We start from the raw sequence: 23,365 nt of genomic DNA, 5'->3' as shown, positions 1-23,365 counted from the left end.
CGTGACCTGTGGCTGTGCATTACCTTCCCACGCGGTGCTCCAGGGCTCTGGCGCTGGAATCTCAGTCTCCAGTGTGACGGGTGAATGTCCCAAGAGGTGACAAGGCCCCTGAAGACTGACTTGGTCACTGGCCTGCCACAGAAATCGAAGGAATGCTGGCTGAACCCCAGGCCCATCCTCCAGGCAGTTCAGGTTCTGCCGACATGCCTGGACTGACAACCACGCCGGCACCCTGAAGCCCACGGGGAGGACAGAGGAAACCTACAGCGCCTCTCTGGGTCCGCTGGTCCCAAAGGCCATGGAACTGGGGTCTAAATGAACGGCCTTCGCTAATGTGCTTTGAAGCTTCTGGTGGTCACAGCCGCATGTGGACGGTGACTCTTCCCCCAGGGAGTAGGTGGGGGGAGGACAGAGCACAGAGAGTGTGTGGGAGGGCCACAGAAATACCGTTTCCTTCTCACTGATCCACACAGCTCCCTCTGCCCCGTCTCCACATACCATACATCTGTGGACTCAACCAAGCTTGGGCCAAATTTATTGGGAGGGAAATATACCTGTACTGGACATACACTGACCGTTTCTTCTTTTAATTCTTCCCTAAGCAATGAAGCATAACCGCTATTTATGTTGTATTTACATCTCATTTACATAGGGTTTGCTTGCTATTTACATCACACTGATATCCTAGGTAATCAGAGATGATGATGTAAAGTCACTGCAGAGTACACGCAGCTCTGTGTAAATGCCAGGGACACAAACAGCTGGATTTGGGAGTTGCAGGAGGGCTGAGAACCATCCCGTGTGCTGAGTGTGGGGCGTAAGATCTTAGACTCATGGTGGTTGGCTAATAAGCAGTTTTGTTCCATCACAGCAGAGCTGGAGGGCATCTGGGGAGCAGACAGAGTGCTTCCAGCCAGGCTTCCTGACTCTCGTCGAGTTCCTCACCAGTCAGGCAGAGCCGGGCGCTGGTGGCTCAGGCCTGTAATCCTAGCTACTCCAGAGGCTGAGATCTGAGCATGTTAAAGGCAGTCCTAGACAGGAACCTCCGTAAGACTTATCTCTAACCACTATAAGCCAAAAGTGGCACTGTGGCCCAAGTGGTAGAGCACCGGCCTTGAGTGAAAAAGCTAAAGGCCAGAGCCCAGACCGGCACAAAAGCCCTAGTACCGGCACAAAAGAAAACAAAAAATATCACACAGGAGATCTGAAACAAAATGCACTCCATCAGCAAGGCACCGGCTTCTAAAGGTCTTGTGTTGGGTAATACTTTGGTCTCATCATAGAGTGTGCTGGCCAGGGAGGAAGAGCTCCAGGCCCCCAGCAGCCCCCAGCAGCTTGGGGGAGGAAGAAGTCTGCAGGCTGCACTGCCCTACCATGACCGCACACATCTGTGCCCGGAGGGTTGGCAGTCCCTACACAGGCACACCAGTGGTTTTGTGGGCTTTCTGTTCAGCATGAAGCATGCACTTTCCCATCGGCCCAGGGGTAGTTTCCCAGGCCAGTCTGCAAAACTCGATGTTGTTTCATTTGCAGACAGATTGCATCACTGCAACTCTTGGCAGTACCAAACTGAGGAACTCAGTGCTGAGAGCTGCAGATGGCTGCTGGGTTGGAACAGATCCCAAATCCAGACTGGAGAGCTGGCACACGAGGCGTCACCTCCACACTGAGGTGATCATAAGACTCTGGCAGCTTTGGGAATGTCAGGATCCTTTTGCAGGCAGGGTTCCACACATGGCCAGAGGGTCCAAGTGGAAGCCAGACGGTGGTCTAGCCCTGGGAGGCGGGTCCAGGGCAGGTGAGCTGGGGAGGAAAGGTCGGGGGATCCGGGCCCCAGACCAGGCACCCTTAGCAGATAAAGGTCTTTGGTCAGCACAGTGACTTCTGAAGGTGGAGACACGGGTGCTGAGCTGGTTTCAAACTCTTTCACAGCAAGTTTGGAAAAGTGAACCCAGATAGAGCTGCTGGTCAGCCCAAAGGACCAGCCTCAAGCAGGAAGCAGCAGTGAGGCTTCAGGGCACCTGCCCAGTCAGACTGATTAGTGGGCAGTGATGCCAGCCAAGGCCCATCCTACAGCAGGATGCTCAATGCTCTGATCGATTAGTGATGTCTGACACGGGAAGACATGGGGAGACTGTGCAGGGTATTTGCCAACCTTGACCATGTTTTCATGGCGGGAGGTTCCTGCTATGTTTTTAGATCTCCTCATAGGAAGATGCATTCCTAAACACTTGTGATTGTTTTCGGATGTCTGTTAGAGAAGCATTGGTTGTCATGGACTGTAAGTGAGCACCTCAGAGGAGAGGAGAGGTCATAGTCTTACAGACAGGCTTTGCTTCCCGTACATAAAACTTGCCACTGTGTGGCTAGCCAGTCACTATTGCTGGTGAGGTGTAAACTCGGGACCTTGAGCTTGCTTTTCTCCAGGTTGGTTTTCAGATATTAAAAAAAAAAATCTTTTCTGGCCTTGGGACATGATTCTTCTATTCATTCTTCTCATGTATCTGAGGTTACAGGCCAAGCTAGGTCATGTTATAAATGTATTTTTTTGCCAGTCCTGGGCTCGAGCTCAGGGCCTGAGCACTGTCCTTGGACTTTCTCAAGAATAGAGCTCTACCACTTGAGCCTCAGCAGCACTTCTGGCTTTTTTTCTATGTATGTGGTACCGAGGAATCGAACCTGGGTCTTTGTGCATGCTAGGCAAGCACTCTACCACTAGGCCAAACTTTCAGCCCTACAAATGTATTTTTAATTTTTTAGGTCAGTGTCCAAGGTGCTATCGGATTACCCTTGAATTTTCATTTTATCTTCCCCCTCAAAGTTCTGTAGACATTAATATACAAAGGAAGTTAAATAATTTCTTAATATTTTATTGACTGGTTTACAACATAATTAAAAAACTTCATTATCAAGCTGGGTATTAGTGGTTCACACTTGTAATCCTAGCTACCCAGGAAGCTGAAAACTGGGGATCTCAGTCTCAAGTCAGACCAGGTAGGAAAATCCATGAGACTCTTGTCTCCAATTAACCACGAAAAAGCCAGAAGTGGCTCCTGTGGTAGAGTGCCAGCCTTGAGCAAGCAGCCAAGTTAGAAGGCAAGCCCCTGACAACCCAAAAAACATAAAATTAAGGAAGGAAGTGCAAAGCACAGGACAGGCATGCTAGATTAGGACCAGCTGTTCTTCATGCCTATGTGTGCTCCCATCTACTTGATCCCCTTCCACTCCAGTGGTGGCTCCCTCAGACAACTGCACTGAAAATTTCATTTCTTCCTGGCCAATGGTCCAGCCCTTGTTCCTTGAGCAGAGGGCCCTGAGAAAATTCTGTGCCTTCCTCCATTGGCCCCAGCATTTTCAAGCCCAGAGCAATGCCCTATGAATCTAGCACCCAAGAAAATGGGCATATTCTCAAGTGCATGCAGAGCTGGTTAAATAACTATAAATGAAGTTCTTAGAAAGCGTCAGTACATTTTATTAAACTACAACAGTCCAGAATATGTCCTAGGATGTAAGGTAATTAAGTTAGAAATTGAAACAAACAACTTCAAAAGTATGCTTAGGAAATTAAAATGTTGGGTGAGCAATGACAATAGAAATGATAAGAAATACCAGGTTGGCCAGAACACATGGATTTTGCTAGAACTATGGCAAAACATCCCAAAAAGTACTGAAAAAAAAGTCAGCAACTGCAAAGTAGATATTCTATAAGACTCACAGCAAAGATGACATAAGAAAGGGGAAGGAGGAGAAAGAAGAGGAGGAGGAGGGAGGGGAGGATCATGACCAATAAGAATGAAAAGGAGATTTAATCACAGCCAAGATTAAAATGCTAAGATACTCTGTGAATGACTTTAACCAGTGGACCTGAAAATAGCAGTGGAATTCATAATCTTGAGAAAGGTAAAAATCACTGAAGTTGAATCAAGTAAATAAAATTAGAAACTTAAATGAATTGTTTTATAAGCTGCACTGGCAATCTGTAGTGTCCTGTCGCCCTAAGGGGTACCAGACAGATTTCCAGATGAGTTGTTTTAAATCAAATCTTCAATAAATAGATCATCTTCATCACATCCAGGTAGAGTAGCATTTTAAGATGCTAGTATAAGGTGAAGTTAAGTATAATTCTCATAAAATTGGTCTGCATTATGTGCAATTCAACTGCACATGTGGAAATCGGCTAGGAAGACTTAGTATCTGTCCTATGTAAAGATCAATGAGAAAGACAGCAACCTGATATTTCAAACTGTGTGCAATCAACAAACAGGAAATCCTCAGGAGAACCCTAAGCCTCCAATAAACACAGGAAAAGCTGTTCAAGTTTGTCCTTAAACGTGGAGCCCAAGCTAGTCAACTAGAAGAAAGTATTTCTGGCTCATGTTTTGGAGGTTTTGGTCCAAGAGTAGCCTTTGTTGCCTTGGGCCTGTGGTAAGAGAGCAAATGATGCAGAATGGCCTGGAAACACCGCTCAGCTCCTGAGCAGAGGTGATAGCAAAGAGTTGCAGATGACCGGGACGTCTGCCAGAGCCTCGGCACGGGTGTAAGATGGCAGTCACTTCAGAAGGCCTCTGGTATCATGTGGAGAGTCTAGAACTGGACTTCCTGTCACCTGGTCCTTCTTTAGGGACAGTGGTCTCTGTCGGCCTCACGCGGTCAGCACAAAATGGTTACGAGTGCAAGGTCAGTGCGTGGCAGTGGTGGGCATCAGGCAAAGGAAGTGGCTGAGTCACCCACACGTTCCATTGCTCCTGGCTCCGGGATGGGTTAACAAACCCACATTTTCTTTCCACTCTAATGATTTTCTCAAAATTTCAAGAAGAAAAACGTCCAAAGCGTTGAATCCAAATAGAACATCTAACCATCCACCATCCGCTCCTTGAGTGTTTCAGTACAGGAATGTCAAAACTGCAAGTAGAGAACAAGCTGGTGGGTGTATTTTTAGCTGAACGTTTAGCTCGCAGCCTTCTGTGCAGTCACGGGTGATGTTTCCAAGAATGTGGCACCACTTTAAACTGGCCTATTTTCTAAAAAGGAGCTAGAGTCTCGCTGGAGGAGGCCCATGTTTCTGAGAAGGCAACTTGCCCTTTCCATGGTGGCGGGGACTGTGTGGGGATTCCTCATGCAGCCTGGGGACCTGTCTCACGCTCCTGGATGTCAGGAATTGGGGCCCAAGAACCTGGCAATCCTCAGGCCCAACCCCTTGGTTTTGCCCATGAAGAAAACTACCAGGTCTCAGTCTCCTTCTCAGAAGACGCATGGATACCATAGAGTGGGGTTCTCTGGGCTTAGATCTTAACTCTTTAGGGCTCCAGAAAGAGATGGGGACCTGGTTCAAAGCTGCCATTGTGATAGTATGGTAGTTAGCAGGGCCCCGAGGCTCCGGGGTTGGGAGGTTTGGGGAGAGTCACCACCTGGGGCCGTGAGCTTATGGTCACAGTGACAATGTGCAGAGCCAGAAAGCAGAAAGGGAAGGGGGGAATGCAGAAGCAGGCGCCACTCCATTTAAACACACCATTACTTCTGCTATTCTTTTTTTTTTTTTTGAAGCACAATTTTATTTGATTTTTAAAAAAAAATCATCAGATATATCGGGTATATTTGTATTTGGTTATTTGAAATTGGATAGGGAAGAGGGGAAAACAAGATGAGGGGTGGGGGTGTGGGGAGGGAAATGGGGACCAAGACATGTGAAAGGGTATCAATGTATGTGAAGTAATGCACCTTCTATCTGGCAAATATCATCTAACCCTTCTATTAATTACAATAAAAATATATGAAAAAAATCATCAGACCCTTTTCCACATGGTTTCTAACTACAGCTTCACACAACCTAGGTCATCATCCAAGCCTTCTTGCAAGATCATTTTTATTTCTTTGCTGTCCTGTTAGTTTGTAGGTCATGTTTTTTGAAATCCATATTTATAATTTGTCATGAGATTAATCTGAGCAAGGCAATACGACTAATGATGATCTGTAAACTAATGAGCTTGACAGCAAAGTGGATACAACTAGTTTCAGTTAATGCTGAAATTTTAACCACGTTGTTCAAGGATTAGCAGTATTTATGTGTTGGTCTTCAATCATCACATTGGAAAATTGCAACTGGAGAACTACCTGTGCCTTATTATACAGATCTTCAAATTCTTGGTCAAATAAAATTCAACTAATGATGCCTTCTAAGAAAATACCTTTAGTAGGAAGTAGCTCCAGAAGATACAACCTCCGTCCAAATGCCTGGTCTGGTACCTTCCAAGATCTGTGAATCTTGTCCAGACATTTCCATGAGTGTAATTCCTCACTCACTGGCTTCATTCCCTCACCGTGCCAAAACGCCTTTCAGAAGAGAATCCGCCACTGAAAGAAGACTCATCCAAGCTCCTCTGGGATCTCCAGCTGCCACACGTGACTACGTGACCTCCCCACCACCAGCCTGGATTCGTCTTCATTTTTGGTCCTGCCTCTCGGCTTCACATTCCTAGTATCAGCCTCACAAAGATGCGATGGAGACGGATTAAACTCCAGCTGCTGACTTCTGCTATTCTCAAACACCTGCTGAGATGTAAGATCTTGGGCTAGGCAGGTCTGGGAGGAGTCCATAGGGAAGGAAAACTTTCAACCTCCAGGTTGAATTTTGTAGGCCATGAACAGCTACGTGGACCACGTGAACACACCCACCCACCCCTGTGCCTGAAGCACTGCAGACACTAGAGTTGCATTTGAGCATATTGCATTGTGGTGTTCATTTGCAGGAGTAGTTTCAGGGGAGCTGGAGCTTCTAGAAGGAGGAAGACAGAGCGCCAGGTCGGAGTTGGAGTTAAATTCAGCGCAGCAGAGTCAGGGGGTTGAGTAGCCAATTGCCCAGGCTAGGCTCCTGAGGTTCAAGATTCTAAACCACTTTGTTACTGCTTCATAAGGCCAACACCCATACTGTGTCTTGAGATCATTGCTTTCTTTAATTCTCCAGGTTACATCTCCCTATGAGAGAGGTGATAAGGAGCTGGGATGCTAAGTTATTACCAAGGTGACCGGAAGGCAGAAGGCTTAGCAGGAGCTGAGGTACAGAAAGTCCCCTGGGAATAGTGAGCGCAGAGGTGGACATTTTTAAGACGGTGGTCGAGAAAAGCCCCACCTGTCAGCTCCCGCCTGCTGTTTCCCAAGACATTGGGCAGGGTGTGCTCACGTGGCTGGGCTCCACCCATCGGAGAAACTTCTGGGCATCTGGCACTGGACCCAGTGAGAAACCATGCTTCCTCCACGGATGTGGTTAACCTTGACGTGAGCATCAAGGTTGGCCAACCTCCGCTCCTGCCTGGAAAGCAACCATAAGAGACGGAAGGCAGGGAGCGGGGAAGGAGAAGACTGAAGCCATGGCTAGAGTCCTAGATCACAGCTACAGGAGCCAACCCTGTCCTGGGGGCGGGGGGTGGTGCGGAGGCTGGAGCCCAGACAGAGCCTGGCTGACCCGCCCTTGATGCTCTCGTGAACTCCCTCCAAATAAGAGCCCCGCCGCCCTGACACCACGCCACCGCCCACACTGGCGGAATCCAGTGGCCTTCAGGCTTCGAGAGGTTGGCTTGTCCTCTGGCCCCCAGAATGCTGGACGCATTGGGCCACCAACCCTGCTAGTCACCAACTTGCCAGGCCGTCACCCAGTGCCAGAGGGCCTGGTCACTTCTAGGGTGGCCCTCTTTCCTCTCCCCCACAGCACTGTCCCGGGGCCACAGGAGAGCAGGGAGGCCTCAGACCTCCTCTGTGGGCAGGCCAGGCCCAGGGGGAACAAGAGCGCTGCCGATGTGAGTTCTGCGGAGGAGGGGTGGGGGCCATGGCTCTACCTCCCGGGGCCACAGTTTCCCATGTTTAAATGCAGGTGTCGGCTGAAGCCAGCAGTGGGCGTGGTCCAGCACTGAGTCCTCCGCCCTGGGGCTGGAGAGGCAGGGAGCACCCGATGGGCTCTGCCGTCACAAGTTCTCCCCCACTACAGCCAGAGAGGAAAGGCGCCTGTGAAAACCGCAGGGCACCGGACCCTCAGGGATGGGACTCCTTTGCCATCCATCCCAGCAGCCATCCCTGGATTGAGTTCATATAAAACAAAGATAGGTGGACTTCATTTTCTTTTTGCATGTGCAATGAAATGACTGAGCTTTCCAGAATGGCTTAATGCGTGCCTTGAAGACACTTCTTTGAAATGAGTTCTCTTTTATAATAGGTTAAAGCTAACTAAAAGGGGAGATACATTATTTTTGTTTTGTAAATTTATTTGTGAGAACCCTTCATTAGAACACATTGTGAACATTTTTCTAACCATTCCAACATCGTAAGCCTTAGAAATGATTTGAAAAGGTCAGCATAGCATTAAAAAAACCTCACAATGCTGTAATTGTTTGGAATTCAAAATGCAGAAAAAGAAATGTTTCCACTTTCTCATATTTGGACGAACTAAGAACACTTGCCTGTTGTGCGCTGTCTTTCAGAAGCCCTGAGTCTTCCAGCCACCACAGGAAGCCATCCGCACGGGATCTGGAGGTTTAGGCATGACATTTTTACATCCTAAGTAATCAATGCAGCAAGCAGACAATGCTCTAGTGCAACTGCAGAAACTTCTCTGCCTAAACCTAGACACATAAGGACATATAGAATGACGCTAAATGAAAGGACTTCCAGGATATAGAAACAAAAGCCATATAACGAGTGATTGTTGTCCTTAATGTACCATGTTATCGCTCATCTCTTTTGCTGTCCCTTGGTTATCACATATTGTTACAGTATTTGACCTTGTTATCTGATATATTGGATATATGCTTATTTGGTTATTTGAAATAGGATAGGGAAGAGGGGAAAATAAGATGAGGGATGAGGGTGGGAGGGGAGGGAAATGAGGACCAAGACATGAGAAAGGGTATCAATGTGTGTGAATTAATGCACCTTCCATCTGGTGAATATAATGTAGCCCTTCTATTAATTACAATAAAAAATATATGAAAAAAAGAAACTTCTCTGCCTCTGATGAAGTGGTCCAGCTGCCTCAGTTTCCCCAGTGAGACCAGAACTGAGTCTAAGGCTCATTTCCAGGGTAAAGGTAGACCCTCGTTCCCATGTGACTTAGACTCCATCACCGGACCCAGCCCACAGTCACTTTTGTACAAATGCAAACACCCTAAGCCTCCAGGCTGCTGACCCGCCATCCAGGACTACATCTGTACAGCTGCTGGCAGGTGGCCAGAGTCTGCATCCACCGAAACCCCGTCTGGAGCACTCCGTAGTCAGGTCTCTGGGCCCTGTTTTGACGGCCATTGGTTTGCTCTTCTGTCCAGCCTCATTTCAGTGGGTGATTGGAGGTGATGGTGGAGAATGAGGAGGTGTTTCTGGTCTGTCTGCTGGAACCTGGCCCACTGTGTACAGTGTTTGAAGGAGGCCTCTTCACCCCTACACTCAGTGAGCCAGGCATCAGGACAGTCGGGAAAGGAGTGATGGCCCAACGTTTGTTGACCTACCAAGCGCCAAGCATTGTGCCGAGGTTGTATGAATAGATATTGTTTCTGCTCTCAAGGACCTAATTGTCTTATGTAGAAGAAGAACAAATAAATTAGAGCAGCGGTGAAACAATGCCACAATCGCAGCACAAATATTACACGCTGGGAGCCAGGGGAAGAGGCACTGCCTTTGATGTGGCATTTGATGTTTATAATCTGAGCAGTTAGAAATGGTTTTCCATTCGATTGTGATTTCAAAAGACTTGCTTAAATGATAACCGTGTGCGGTGGGATTTCAAACACGGGCGAATGACGTGTGTGCAACACTGGTGCACTGCAGGGATAGCAGCAAGGTCTCACACTGAAGGCGGCGCAGGCCACAAGCTGCATGGGACCGAGCAAGCTACAAAAACTCAATCCAGTAAAAAGTAAAGGCAAAGGAAGTCCAGTGCTGGCGGCTCAGGCCTGTAATCCTAGGAGGCTGAGATCTGAGGATCGAGGTTCAAAGCCAGCCTGAGCACTAAAGGATCTGAGACTCTTATCTCCAATTAATCACTAGAAAACAGGAAGTGGCACTGTGGCTCAAGGGTTAGGTTGGTGGCCTTGAGCTGAAGAGCTCAGGACGTCGACCAGGCCCAGAATTCAAGCCCCTCGCCGCCTAAAAAAGGCAAGAAATGTGAAAGGAAAGGCAGCTGGGCCCAGTAGCTCTTGCTGGTAACCCCAGCTGACATCTGAGGATTTCAGCTCAGGCAGGGAAGTCCCTGAGACTCTTCAATTTCCAGTTGGGGAGCAAAAAGCCAGAAAGGGAGCTGTGGCTCAAGTGACAGAGCACCAGCCTTAAATGAAAAACAAGCCCTACTACCTGCACTACTTAATATAACTAATTCATTAATGGAGAGCTTCCTCCCCACATCAGCCATGAGGCTTCATCAGGACCTCACAGATTTCAACTTCTTTCTGTGCATTCTAGAAGATAACCCAAAGCTCTATCTGCTTCTACAGGGATATCTCCCCCTCCATTGAATGAACATTTATTGAGCACCTACTCTATGGGATTGGGCTAGACCCTGGTCCTCAGCCCAGTGGTAAAAGACGGGGAAACAAGCATCACACCATGGCACGTGATGGAGCCCAGATCACAGATGACACCCACCACTCAGGGGAAGGCCAGGACAGCCTCCTGGGGTGGACAGCTTCTGGCAGGGTGGATGGGTGGGCTAGGAGCATGGGCACCAGGACAGCAAAGCTGGGATTGAAACATGGGACTGGCTCAGAAAGAGAGGGCACTGAGCGAGAGACGCCAGGAAGAAGGGCTGGGCACAGACATAAGGGAAGCCGAGGTACACAGCTAAGTGTGTGGGAGTACAGAAGCACATTGTTTTATTCTAATCATATTAATATAAAGAAAGCACATGATTCATAAATAATAAAAAACATGCAATGCTCCGTGTGTGTGTGTGTGTGTGTGTGTGTGTGTGTGTGTGTGTGTGTGTACACATCTGCATGTACTGGGGCTTGAACTCTGGGCCTGGGTGCTGTCCCTGAGCTTTTGTGCTCAAGGCTAGTGCTCTACCACTTGAGCCACAGCTCCGCTTCCAGCTTGCACACCAATGCCTTCTGTTCCCACAGAGCAGTTGTGCACATAGCACACGCTAAGGTTCATCAGTCTGACATCTCACCAGCAGTTTCTTAAGTCTAGATCTCAGTGAGATGGCAGACAAGCTGACTTCTGCGGCACACACCTCCACCCTCATGGATGGCTGATTTCAAGCCATCCATGTGACATAGTGAAAGCAGATCAGGCAACCACTATTAAGGCTTCTAGAGTCCAGAGTGGAATAATCACAAGAACATACATCAACTAGATCGGGATGAGTTCTGACCCATGCAATTTGTTCCTTGCAGGCCCAGTTCTGGCTGGCAGGCTATGCATGCAGGGCTGTGGAGAGGAGAACCGGTCTCAGCGGGCTCCCTGGCTGAAACCCTTCACATGGCGTACATCCGGAACCTGTAAGGGGAAATAAAGGAGTGGGCAGATCGAAACTGTCAATCAGCTGATCTGAAAATTGAGTTTTTGTTCTGGAAGACACAAAGCAGTCCCCAGAAAGAGGAAGACAGGAGTTGCAGGAAGGAAAAGAGACTCCATTTGTTCCTCCTGCCTGTGAAGATCAAGCATAGGTCCACGGGTGTGGGTGACCTGGAGTCTCCTCGGAAGACCTAAGGATGGATCTCCCCACTCTTAGGTCTGCAAGAGAAGCAGAGCCCTGTGACAGAATCACCAATGTTGGGGTGTGTGTGTATGTGTGTGTGTGTGTGTGTGAGATTTCATACTCCATTGTGGAGCAGCAGGGATGCCACAGGCCTCCACCTGCTGTCTTCCTGGCCTCTGGGTTATCCCAGGCCCACTCTCTGAAGGGAGCTTTGGGAACCATGGCAGCAGAATGGCCTCAGGTGACCGTCCTAGGATCCAAAGCAGCTGTGATGAAGAGGCTCACCCAGGGTGGGCAGTGAGCGCAGGAAGCTTGGGCACAGGGAGCTGCCAGCTGCTGGGCAGATGAAGCCTCTCCCCCAGACACTGCCATGATAAGTATGTGTGCAGGACACGACTACTGTGCCCAGACACACAGGGCCTGTGTGTGCTGCTCCCTCCCACTCCACACGGCCAGCAGGACCTGAGGGGCCATAAAGGGTCTTCACTTGCCATGGCAGACCTGCCCTGTCAATTACGAGGTGCCCTGCTGTTTACGGAGCTTCCAGGAGCCACCGTGGAGCTGACAGAGGGCAAAGCTGGCTGTGGGAGATGCCACTCTGGGTGGGGGGCTGAACCTCCTATTTCTTTCCCTGTCTCCTGGCCCACATGGAGCTGGCATTTCTGATCAGTGCCGCTCCAGTCTAAACGGTGGTGGGAGTGGAGTCCAGTCTAAACAGCGTTCAGATGGAGCAGGTGGTGGGAGTGGAGTCCAGGTCTCCTGAGTTGAGCGTATGACTCTCGGGGGAAGGTCTGGCCTAGGGAGGGGGCTTCATTCGGAGCTGTGGAATGGAGGTTCCTCCGTCTGAAGCAGATTCTGCAGCCCCGGGACTGGGCTGTGCTGCTGGACTATCTGATGTTTGAAGACCAGGTTTGCTGCCACTCAGAACTGTAGTGATGGTCAGGCTCCAGGATGCACGTCTGTAACCCTCGTCACTTAGGAAGTGACATCTGAGCACCGTGCTGCAAGCCAGCTGGGCAGGAAAGCCTGCGGGACTCTTCAGCTGAGCCTCGCGTGGTAGAGCAATGGCTTTGAGAACCTACCAAACAAACAAGCAAAATCAGGGACCACGCCAATACAAGCATAAAAAGAACACCAAGAGTCCTGCGGCCTGTCTTCCCACTGTCTTGCCACTGTAGAAAGTGAAGCCAAGCCAAGCCTGCCTGGTGGAGTCTTGCTGACAGGGAAGCCTTGAGAAGCCCGAGTTTCTCTTCCTCGAAGCACTCTGGACGCCCCTGGGAAGGGCTGAGACCAAGGCCCGGGCCTTGCAAGGTCTCCCTGTGAGCTCACTGGGGCAGTCTAGTGGAGCAGGGCGGCTGCTGGCAGGGCCTGGCCAGAGCCCAGGATATCCTTGTTCCTGTTGGCTGACTCGGGACAAGTGCCAGTGACCTCCCTGGCTTACACTGCCCCTGATTCCTGCTGCTCCCTGGAGGTGGCCTCTGGGACTGCGTGCTGGTGTCACCAGTCTCCGCCTTCCTGCCCTATCACAAGCTTTCTGGGATGAAGGCTGTAGGTCTTGTCCGATCTATCTTCCCCAAATGATGTTTCGCTGTGGACATTGTAGATGTTCAATAAAATAACCCAGCAGATGTTCTCTGAGGGCTGGGGACCCTGACGTTGACTTGTTGAGCATCATAGGGGTGACACGGCTGTAGAGAAGGTGTGTTCAAAGCCACGGAAGCACTGGGAAGTTTTTAAAGCCAAAGTGAGGCAATTTAATCAGACAGCTCCGTGGCCACAGGCATGGCAAGCAGAAGGGCGGAGTGTCCTGATGCTGGGCGGGCAGCTGCGGGCAGAGGCCCTCGTGTGGGAGCCGGGCTTCTGACAGTTCTGTGGTGGTTGCTCTTGGGCTGGCATGCACAGAACGCTGCGTAACCTCAGGTGTATTTCTTCCAGTGATTCCTCTGAAGTCTGACCCTGCCGCCTTCCTCACACATCTCCAGACGCTCCGCAGCGCCCTCTGGGGGTGGGTGTCTAGCAGCCAAAGCGAAGCATCTGACTAGGTTCTTGGGTTCTGAAATCCATGGAGGACTCAAGTCTGGCCAGCGCACTGTGGGGGCAGTGCCCCCCCCCCCCACTCCTTCCAACACTAGTAAGAACCTTGGGTCAGTACAAAACCTACCTCTGACTTATAGAGTCAGTCATCTGGCCTTACCATGCAGACACTGCCGGAGAGTTCCACAACAACCTCTGATTCTTAAAGCACTGGGGACGTTTGCAAGAACCAGGTGTAGCAGTCTCTGCACTCAGAGCCAAAATAAAAGCCACAATGAGCTGACTGGCTTTGTGTCAACTGTTCACAGTCCACGGGCCAGGCAGCCACAGTGCCTCACACAGCAAGTGAAAAATAAAAAAAAATAAGTCGGTAAATTCAGTTTAAAATGTTCGAGGAGAAGCCAGAAGTTGATGGCTCATGCCAGCAATCCTAGCTGCTTGAGAGGATGAGATTGTTGGAACCTGAGGTTTAAGGCCAGCCAGGCAGGAAAAGTTCCAGAGACTGCTTCTCCGGGGAAGGTCTGGACTTGGTGATGCATGCCTGCTCTTCTAGCTGCTGGGAGACCTGACAGAGGTGGATCATCCATCTCTGTGCCTAGCAGGAAGCAGGACCCTATCTTACTCATGGCCAGCAAAAATCACAGCTGGAGGCCTGGCTCTGCCTGGAAAGTACAAGGGCTTCGATACTACAATAAATAAGTAAATAAATAAATCCAAGGGGAATTTACGCAACAAGATTGTCTGCTAGGCTCTCATCACTTGAGCCAGGCAACTATATTCAAATGCCCTTTGACTATAATTATTAAAGTTCCCAGATATATGCAAAATGAATGCGATTAATGAAATTACAAAGGAAAATGAACTGGCTCCATTTCCCTCAATGGAGTCTAAATTAGATTTTCATAGGATGCGAAGGTGTCTGTTGTGCCCAGGTCCTTAAGACAACAAAGCCCTCGGCAAAGCGGTCAGCAGCAGGGCGGCAGCCGGAGCCAGGGAGCCACAGGCTAGGATGGCAGTCGGCCCCCAGGAGGAGTTGGTCCCCTGGCATAAGATGAGAGAGGCTCCAGGCAGAGACGATCCTCCGGCTTGGAGCATGTCACCCTCATTTCCAGGCCAACGGACTCCCCTGCTCGTGCCACCTCTTTGGAGACACAGGGTGAACAGGCTGGAGGGACTCCATCATGGCTACTCTGGACTGGCACGAGACCTGGCTAGCAGCTGTCCAGCCGATTGACTGGCAGACTGCTGGGCATAGAGTGGGGAAGGGGGCAGGTCTGTGTGCCCACATAGAGCAGAGCCTACAGGCAGCCTCAGTGAAACCAGAGTTCAAGGAGTCTCTCCAGGAAGGGGTTTGGGGAGAGCCCAGAGCTGTCCTGTGGACCTAACGTAAGTCCATCCCACCCTGCAAAGAAGTGGCTTATATTACAAATCAGACAGTGCTGGGGAGGCAAGGGGGAAAAGGTTGATGGGAGAAAGGTCGATTGTTGTGACCCCAATATAATCCAAAGGGGAAAAGCGGCGAGGGAAATCCTGCCTTTGGGAGGAGCCAACTGGTCTGAGGACCTGAATGGTAGGTGACTCTAGAGCTCAGCATGAGGACATTGTGAAGCAGAGGCCACACCAGCTGCCATGGTGCCATTGTCTGCCCAAGCATGGGCTTCCACCTGGCTCCCCACAGCCTCGTCAGGGCAGCCAGGAGGCCGCTGGTCCTAGAGGCTTAAGTCCTGGCAGGACTGGGCTCTGGCAGCTGTGTGCACAGATTGCCTGGACTCCAGCTGGGGGGAGAGGGTCCCAGTAGACACCTCCTTCCACCCCTCCAGCTCAGGAGGAGGAGCCTGGATCCAGGGCAGGGTCTGGGCTCAGCTGGACCAAGCCCTCCTGGGAAATGGCAGCTGGGGGCTGGGCTCTCTGTGTGTCACATCTCCAGTAGTACAGCCACTGCTCTAACTGGTCAGCAGAGCTTGGGTCCAGGTGAGGCCTGGTCAGTGCTGGATGAGTGGGTCCTGTCTGTTGTGTGGCCAGGGGGGCGGGAAATCTTAGTCACCTAGCCCAGTTGCCCTGTCCTCTTGGTAGTGGGAGTGGGATAGGTCATCTCCCCCACTTGGGAACTGCACCTGGGAAGGCAGGCGTCCACACTGCTGGTGCCCCACTTCTACAACACCCCGCTCTGAGGACCACTGCCTACAGTGAATCCGTCCTAATGTAAAAGACTGCTGTCACCTTTTGGGCTACTGAGGGCTTAATGACAAAGGAAGTCCTGATAACAGATGGTGGTGGTCAGACAGAGGAGGACCTGACAACAGGTGGAGGGTCAGACAGAGGAGGATCTGACACAAGTAGAGGGTGAGACGGAGGAGGACCTGACACAGGTGGAGGTCAGACAGAGGAGGATCTGACACAGGTGGAGGGTCAGACAGAAGAGGACCTGACACAGGTGGAGGGTCAGACAGAGGAGGATCTGACACAAGTAGAGGGTGAGACGGAGGAGGACCTGACACAGGTGGAGGTCAGACAGAGGAGGATCTGACACAGGTGGAGGTCAGACAGAAGAGGACCTGACACAGGTGGAGGGTCAGACAGAGGAGGATCTGACACAGGTGGAAGGTCAGACAGAACAGGATCTGACACAGGTGGAGGTCAGACAGAAGAGGACCTGACACAGGTGGAGGTCAGACAGAGGAGGATCTGACACAGGTGGAGGTCAGACAGAAGAGGACCTGACACAGGTGGAGGTCAGACAGAGGAGGATCTGACCCAGGTGGAGGGTGAGATGGAGGAGGACCTGACACAGGTGGAGGTCAGACAGAGGAGGATCTGACACAGGTGGAGAGTCAGACAGAAGAGGATCTGACCCAGGTGGAGGTCAGACAGAGCAGGACCTGACACAGGTGGAGGTCAGACAGAAGAGGGCCTGACACAAGTAGAGGGTGAGATGGAGGAGGACCTGACACAGGTGGAGGTGAGACAGAGGAGGATCTGACACAAGTAGAAGGTGAGATGGAGGAGGACCTGACACAGGTGGAGGTGAGACAGAGGAGGATCTGACACAAGTAGAAGGTGAGATGGAGGAGGATCTGACACAGGTGGAGGTGAGACAGAGGAGGATCTGACACAGGTGGAGGGTCAGACAGAAGAGGACCTGACACAGGTGGAGGTCAGACAGAGGAGGACCTGACACAGGTGGAGGTCAGACAGAAGAGGACCTGACACAGGTGGAGGTCAGACAGAGGAGGATCTGACACAAGTAGAGGGTGAGATGGAGGAGGACCTGACACAGGTGGAGGTCAGACAGAAGAGGACCTGACACAGGTGGAGGTCAGACAGAGAAGGATCTGACACAGTAGAGGGTGAGATGGAGGAGGACCTGACACAGGTGGAGGTGAGACAGAGGAGGATCTGACACAAGTAGAAGGTGAGATGGAGGAGGATCTGACACAGGTGGAGGTCAGACAGAGGAGGATCTGACACAGGTGGAGGTCAGACAGAGGAGGATCTGACACAAGTAGAGGGTGAGACGGAGGAGGACCTGACACAGGTGGAGGTCAGACAGAGGAGGATCTGACACAGGTGGAGGGTCAGACAGAGGAGGACCTGACACAGGTGGAGGTGAGACAGAGGAGGATCTGACACAAGTAGAGGGTGAGATGGAGGAGGACCTGACACAGGTGGAGGTCAGACAGAAGAGGACCTGACACAGGTGGAGGTCAGATAGAGGAGGATCTGACAGAGGTAGAGGGTCAGTCAGAAGAGGACCTGACACAGGTGGAGGTCAGACAGAGGAGGATCTGACACAGGTGGAGGTCAGACAGAGGAGGATCTGACACAGGTGGAGGTCAGACAGAAGAGGACCTGACACAGGTGGAAGGTCAGACAGAAGAGGATCTGACACAGGTGGAGGGTCAGACAGAAGAGGACCTGACACAGGTGGAGGTAAGACAGAGGAGGACCTGACACAGCTGGACGTCAGACAGAGGAGGATCTGACACAGGTGGAGGTCAGACAGAAGAGGACCTGACACAGGTGGAGGTCAGACAGAGGAGGATCCGACACAGGTGGAGGATCAGACAGAAGAGGATCTGACACAGGTGGAGGTCAGACAGAAGAGGATCTGACACAGGTGGAGGGTCAGACAGAGGAGGACCTGACACAGGTGGAGGTCAGACAGAGGAGGATCTGACACAAGTAGAGGGTGAGACGGAGGAGGACCTGACACAGGTGGAGGTCAGACAGAGGAGGACCTGACACAGGTGGAGGTCAGACAGAGGAGGATCTGACACAGGTGGAGGTCAGACAGAGGAGGATCCGACACAGGTGGAGGATCAGACAGAAGAGGATCTGACACAGGTGGAGGTCAGACAGAAGAGGATCTGACCCAGGTGGAGGTCAGACACAGGAGGACCTGACACAGGTGGAGGTCAGACAGAGGAGGATCTGACACAAGTAGAGGGTGAGACGGAGGAGGACCTGACACAGGTGGAGGTCAGACAGAGGAGGATCTGACACAGGTGGAGGGTCAGACAGAGGAGGACCTGACACAGGTGGAGGTCAGACAGAGGAGGATCTGACACAGGTGGAGGTCAGACAGAAGAGGATCTGACACAAGTAGAAGGTGAGATGGAGGAGGATCTGACACAGGTGGAGGTGAGACAGAGGAGGATCTGACACAAGTAGAGGGTGAGATGGAGGAGGACCTGACACAGGTGGAGGTCAGAGGGAGGAGGATCTGACACAGTAAGGGTGAGATGGAGGAGGACCTGACACAGGTGGAGGTCAGACAGAGGAGGATCTGACACAGGTGGAGGTCAGACAGAGGAGGATCTGACACAGGTGGAGGGTCAGACAGAAGAGGACCTGACAGAGGTAGAGGGTCAGACAGAAGAGGACCTGACACAGGGGGAGGTCAGACAGAGGAGGATCTGACACAAGTAGAAGGTGAGATGGAGGAGGATCTGACACAGGTGGAGGTGAGACAGAGGAGGATCTGACACAAGTAGAGGGTGAGATGGAGGAGGACCTGACACAGGTGGAGGTCAGACGGAGGAGGATCTGACACAGTAAGGGTGAGATGGAGGAGGACCTGACACAGGTGGAGGTGAGACAGACGAGGATCTGACACAGTAGAGGGTGAGATGGAGGAGGACCTGACACAGGTGGAGGTGAGAGAGAGGAGGATCTGACACAAGTAGAAGGTGAGATGGAGGAGGATCTGACACAGGTGGAGGTCAGACAGAGGAGGATCTGACACAAGTAGAGGGTGAGATGGAGGAGGACCTGACACAGGTGGAGGTCAGACAGAAGAGGATCTGACACAGGTGGAGGGTCAGACAGAAGAGGACCTGACACAGGTGGAGGGTCAGACAGAAGAGGACCTGACACAGGTGGAGGTCAGACAGAGCAGGACCTGAAACAGGTGGAGGTCAGACAGAGGAGGATCTGACACAGTAGAGGGTGAGATGGTGGAGGACCTGACACAGGTGGAGGTGAGACAGAGGAGGATCTGACACAAGTAGAAGGTGAGATGGAGGAGGATCTGACACAGGTGGAGCGTCAGACAGAGGAGGATCTGACACAGGTGGAGGTCAGACAGAGGAGGATCTGACACAGTAGAGGGTGAGATGGTGGAGGACCTGACACAGGTGGAGGTGAGACAGAGGAGGATCTGACACAAGTAGAAGGTGAGATGGAGGAGGATCTGACACAGGTGGAGCGTCAGACAGAGGAGGATCTGACACAGGTGGAGCGTCAGACAGAAGAGGACCTGACACAGGTGGAGGTCAGACAGAAGAGGACCTGACACAGGTGGAGGTCAGACAGAAGAGGACCTGACACAGGTGGAGGGTCAGACAGAAGAGGACCTGACACAGGTGGAGGTCAGACAGAGCAGGACCTGAAACAGGTGGAGGTCAGACAGAGGAAGATCTGACACAGTAGAGGGTGAGATGGAGGAGGACCTGACACAGGTGGAGGTGAGACAGAGGAGGATCTGACACAAGTAGAAGGTGAGATGGAGGAGGATCTGACACAGGTGGAGCGTCAGACAGAGGAGGATCTGACACAGGTGGAGGGTCAGACAGAAGAGGACCTGACACAGGTGGAGGGTCAGACAGAAGAGGACCTGACACAGGTGGAGGTCAGACAGAGCAGGACCTGAAACAGGTGGAGGTCAGACAGAGGAGGATCTGACACAGTAGAGGGTGAGATGGAGGAGGACCTGACACAGGTGGAGGTGAGACAGAGGAGGATCTGACACAAGTAGAAGGTGAGATGGAGGAGGACCTGACACAGGTGGAGGGTCAGACAGAGGAGGATCTGACACAGTAGAGGGTGAGATGGAGGAGGACCTGACACAGGTGGAGGTGAGAGAGAGGAGGATCTGACACAAGTAGAAGGTGAGATGGAGGAGGATCTGACACAGGTAGAGGTCAGACGGAGGAGGATCTGACACAGTAAGGGTGAGATGGAGGAGGACCTGACACAGGTGGAGGTCAGACAGAAGAGGACCTGACACAGGTGGAGGTCAGACAGAGGAGGATCTGACACAGGTGGAGGGTCAGACAGAAGAGGACCTGACACAGGTGGAGGTCAGACAGAAGAGGACCTGACACAGGTGGAGGGTCAGACAGGGGAGGATCTGACACAAGTAGAGGGTGAGATGGAGGAGGACCTGACACAGGTGGAGCGTCAGACAGAGGAGGATCTGACAGAGGTAGAGGGTCAGACAGAAGAGGACCTGACACAGGTGGAGGTCAGACAGAGGAGGATCTGACACAGGTGGAGGTCAGACAGAGGAGGACCTGACACAGGTGGAGGTCAGACAGAGGAGGATCTGACACAAGTAGAGGGTGAGACGGAGGAGGACCTGACACAGGTGGAGGTCAGACGGAGGAGGATCTGACACAGTAAGAGTGAGATGGAGGAGGACCTGACACAGGTGGAGGTGAGACAGAGGAGGATCTGACACAAGTAGAGGGTGAGACGTAGGAGGACCTGACACAGGTGGAGGTCAGACAGAGGAGGATCTGACACAGGTGGAGAGTCAGACAGAAGAGGATCTGACCCAGGTGGAGGTCAGACAGAGCAGGACCTGAAACAGGTGGAGGTCAGACAGAGGAGGATCTGACACAGGTGGAGGGTCAGACAGAAGAGGACCTGACACAGGTGGAGGTCAGACAGAGCAGGACCTGAAACAGGTGGAGGTCAGACAGAGGAGGATCTGACACAGTAGAGGGTGAGATGGAGGAGGACCTGACACAGGTGGAGGTGAGACAGAGGAGGATCTGACACAAGTAGAAGGTGAGATGGAGGAGGACCTGACACAGGTGGAGGGTCAGACAGAGGAGGATCTGACACAGTAGAGGGTGAGATGGAGGAGGACCTGACACAGGTGGAGGTGAGAGAGAGGAGGATCTGACACAAGTAGAAGGTGAGATGGAGGAGGATCTGACACAGGTGGAGGGTCAGACAGAAGAGGACCTGACACAGGTGGAGGTCAGACAGAAGAGGACCTGACACAGGTGGAGGGTCAGACAGGGGAGGATCTGACACAAGTAGAGGGTGAGATGGAGGAGGACCTGACACAGGTGGAGCGTCAGACAGAGGAGGATCTGACAGAGGTAGAGGGTCAGACAGAAGAGGACCTGACACAGGTGGAGGTCAGACAGAGGAGGATCTGACACAGGTGGAGGTCAGACAGAGGAGGACCTGACACAGGTGGAGGTCAGACAGAGGAGGATCTGACACAGGTGGAGGTCAGACAGAGGAGGATCTGACACAGGTGGAGGTCAGACAGAGGAGGATCTGACACAGGTGGAGGGTCAGACAGAGGAGGATCTGACACAGGTGGAGGTCAGACAGAGGAGGACCTGACACAGGTGGAGGTCAGACAGAGGAGGATCTGACACAGGTGGAGGTCAGACAGAGGAGGATCTGACACAGGTGGAGGTCAGACAGAGGAGGATCTGACACAGGTGGAGGTCAGACAGAGGAGGACCTGACACAGGTGGAGGTCAGACAGAGGAGGATCTGACACAAGTAGAGGGTGAGACGGAGGAGGACCTGACACAGGTGGAGGTCAGACAGAGGAGGATCTGACACAGGTGGAGGTCAGACAGAGGAGGATCTGACACAGGTGGAGGGTCAGACAGAGGAGGATCTGACACAGGTGGAGGTCAGACAGAGGAGGACCTGACACAGGTGGAGGTCAGACAGAGGAGGATCTGACACAGGTGGAGGTCAGACAGAGGAGGATCTGACACAGGTGGAGGTCAGACAGAGGAGGATCTGACACAGGTGGAGGTCAGACAGAGGAGGACCTGACACAGGTGGAGGTCAGACAGAGGAGGATCTGACACAAGTAGAGGGTGAGACGGAGGAGGACCTGACACAGGTGGAGGTCAGACAGAGGAGGATCTGACACAGGTGGAGGTCAGACAGAGGAGGATCTGACACAGGTGGAGGTCAGACAGAGGAGGACCTGACACAGGTGGAGGTCAGACAGAGGAGGATCTGACACAAGTAGAGGGTGAGACGGAGGAGGACCTGACACAGGTGGAGGTCAGACAGAGGAGGATCTGACACAGGTGGAGGTCAGACAGAGGAGGATCTGACACAGGTGGAGGTCAGACAGAGGAGGACCTGACACAGGTGGAGGTCAGACAGAGGAGGATCTGACACAAGTAGAGGGTGAGACGGAGGAGGACCTGACACAGGTGGAGGTCAGACAGAGGAGGATCTGACACAGGTGGAGGGTCAGACAGAGGAGGATCTGACACAGGTGGAGGGTCAGACAGAAGAGGACCTGACACAGGTGGAGGTCAGACAGAAGAGGGCCTGACACAAGTAGAGGGTGAGATGGAGGAGGACCTGACAAAGGTGGAGGTGAGACAGAGGAGGATCTGACACAAGTAGAGGGTGAGATGGAGGAGGACCTGACAAAGGTGGAGGTGAGACAGAGGAGGATCTGACACAAGTAGAGGGTGAGACGGAGGAGGACCTGACACAGGTGGAGGGTCAGACAGAGGAGGATCTGACACAAGTAGAGGGTGAGACGGAGGAGGACCTGACACAGGTGGAGGTCAGACGGAGGAGGATCTGACACAGTAAGGGTGAGATGGAGGAGGACCTGACACAGGTGGAGGTGAGACAGAGGAGGATCTGACACAAGTAGAGGGTGAGACGTAGGAGGACCTGACACAGGTGGAGGTCAGACAGAGGAGGATCTGACAGAGGTAGAGGGTCAGACAGAAGAGGACCTGACACAGGTGGAGGTCAGACAGAGGAGGATCTGACACAAGTAGAGGGTGAGTTGGAGGAGGACCTGACACAGGTGGAGGTCAGACAGAGGAGGATCTGACAGAGGTAGAGGGTGAGATGGAGGAGGACCTGACAAAGGTGGTGGTCACACGGAGGAGGACCTGACACACATGGAGGGTCAGAGGGAGGAGGACCAGACACAGGTGGAGGTCAGATGGAGGAGACCCTCGAGATGTTGGTCTGATGGAGAATGTCAGGGAGGTGAAGTAGGGGAGGGTTTCATGGAGGAGGGCCTCAAGGAACTATTATAGAGACACAACTCTAGGTCCTAGAGGCCTCAGCACAACTTCAGATGTGCTGGTTTAAACACAAGAAGCTCAAATCCAGTGGGAAAAGAGCAAA

Source organism: Megascapheus bottae, chromosome 1, assembly GCF_031878675.1.
Source record: "Megascapheus bottae isolate mThoBot1 chromosome 1, mThoBot2.hap1, whole genome shotgun sequence".
Lineage (NCBI taxonomy): Eukaryota > Metazoa > Chordata > Mammalia > Rodentia > Geomyidae > Megascapheus > Megascapheus bottae.
Note: the sequence above shows the minus strand (reverse complement) of the source record.